Source organism: Emydura macquarii, unplaced genomic scaffold, assembly GCF_026122565.2.
Source record: "Emydura macquarii macquarii isolate MOO-44397 ecotype Brisbane River unplaced genomic scaffold, CSIRO-AGI_Emac_v2 contig_691, whole genome shotgun sequence".
Taxonomy (NCBI): domain Eukaryota; kingdom Metazoa; phylum Chordata; order Testudines; family Chelidae; genus Emydura; species Emydura macquarii.
In genome coordinates this window covers 16,613,132-16,615,186 of record NW_027130828.1, presented here as the reverse complement: position 1 = coordinate 16,615,186, position 2,055 = coordinate 16,613,132, and the positions used below count along the sequence as shown (strand labels likewise).

Here is a 2,055-nt window from a genome sequence, read left to right as displayed (position 1 = left end):
CTGCAGAGGAGAAAGGAAATAAAAAATCCTTCTGCTTACTGCACTTCTAGCTAGCTTTTGAAAGCTACCATTTCTATTTATAGGATACGTGTTATGCTATGGACTACACGTCCTTCTGAAGGAGAACATTGTTTACAAAAGTAATTTCGCTATAAACATATATATAAAAGGTGCTAATTTAATCATTAATGGAAAAATTGTCATTCAACTACATCCATTGGGATCTGCTCAAAAGAAGAGCCAAGTTTTCAGCTCAACCAATTTTTCTTCACCTCATTCAATTGCACAAGGCCCTGCGTCCCTTTCTCTGCTGCAGCAGTGTGGGGGTGCAGCGGCTGGCTTAGCACAGGCAAGTAGAAAGGCTAGTGGTGTTAGTGGAGCTCGTGTTGGTCAATCAAGCAACTGGCACGGGTTGGGGATTTTTCCACAAAATATTTTTTCATCAGAAAATAATTCATCATAACTGGACCTTGTTGCGAGAAACGGTAAGTTGAGACAAGAGTTGACTCAAATTCTGGTTCTCTCTCCTGAAACTACTGTCTAGGTGACCCACTCTGAAATTTTCTGTTTGGATTTTCAATTTGTGAAAATTGTCACAAAGTTGACTTGAGCCTGATTCCCACAGGGGGGGAAATAGTTTGACATTGGAAAAATTTCTGCAGAATGGGAAACCTCTTTCCTTCCCAGCTCTAACTGTAGCCTAGCCTGAGGGGGGTCCGCAATCGCACTTTGGTCTTAAAGGACCAAGCCAAAACTGACTACTTGCATCACACTTCAGTAGTGAGGAGGCAGTTGGTATTTCTTATTGGCCCTCTTCTCCCCCCTTTTTTTTAAACTAGGCTGTAGCTTTTCATACACACAGTAAAGTAGTTTGTGTACTGTGCTCCCACTAGCCTATTCATGCAGCCTCATCACTTAGGAACCCAGCAGTGTCTGTATTAGCAATTGTGAAAGATGGAGTGACAAAGATTGCCATCCACACCTGAACTTTATCAAGAGCAGTAGAATGGAGGGCCATAGTTAATAGCAGCTCCTGCCTTAAATCATTATACTAATCAACAGTTGCTGCCAATTTTTTCAGTGGTAGTTAGTGGAGAGAAAAGGGATAAAATTTGTGGCAGGATTCTCCTCTCCCCTAGCAACGAGGAGCCCTTCCTTTCCTTGTGCTGTTGGTTGATTAAGGCCTAGTTTCACTATGGGAGACAGGGCAAGAGGTGTCTAATTATATTCTGTGCACTTAAATAACACTTCAGGAGGTGCTACTGAGAATCAAAACAGACTATTTAAAACTTTGTTGTACATGGGCATTTTTTTTTCCTAGCAGGTGTGCCAACCTTGAGATGGTGCAGTTGCTTGGGCTGTGCTGGGCTGGATTAGCAGCTGTAGTGGTTTTACAATTAAGCACCATTCCTGGAGTCTAATTCCCTCCACAAGCAGGTTGCAAATATTGGTTGAGGTTGTACTACCTCCTACAGTCAGTCAAATCACTTCTGTACAGCTGGCTAGCTTAGGGAGAGGCTTGTTGTGCTCTTACGCAGCCCCTGTGAGTGAAATCTCATATTGCAGGAATTAAACTAAAACCAAGCACTGAACTCTAGCTGTGCCCCCCTGCCCACCACTATTAGTGGACTGAGGGGGAGATGTGTACTCTTCGCTACAGTCTCTTGAGGGATCAGTGCAGCTTCACTGCAGTAAGGATTGTTGTTGAGGGGCCTCACCTTCATTGTCTCGGGGGAGGTACCACACAGAGGGGGATGCTAAAGCTGTTCTAGGGAGTGAGACAAAATCATGAAATCAGTTACATTCTGCTTCAACAACTCAAGTGCAGCCTTGGTTTGTGGTTAAGTGTGACATCTGTTGCTGGTAATGGATGTACCAACTGCATTGCTGACCACAAGGTTCACTGCTTTTCCCAGCCTGTTATTTGTATAATTATAGCCTACCCTCTAGCTAAGAGATGCTGGTCATTTTGTATAAAGATGTGATGCATTTTATAAAACTAGCACCAGTCATACGTATGCAATACAAAAGATTTGTCCTAACCCTTGCTGTTTG

At 43.2% G+C, this 2,055-nt stretch overlaps 1 protein-coding gene across 2 annotated transcripts in view; it reads right to left on the bottom strand.

The window, feature by feature from the left end:
• The window catches only part of LOC137148938 (ER degradation-enhancing alpha-mannosidase-like protein 3), a 29,562-nt gene that overhangs the window by 1,490 nt on the left and 26,017 nt on the right, over positions 1–2,055 (bottom strand). The window lies entirely within an intron of this gene.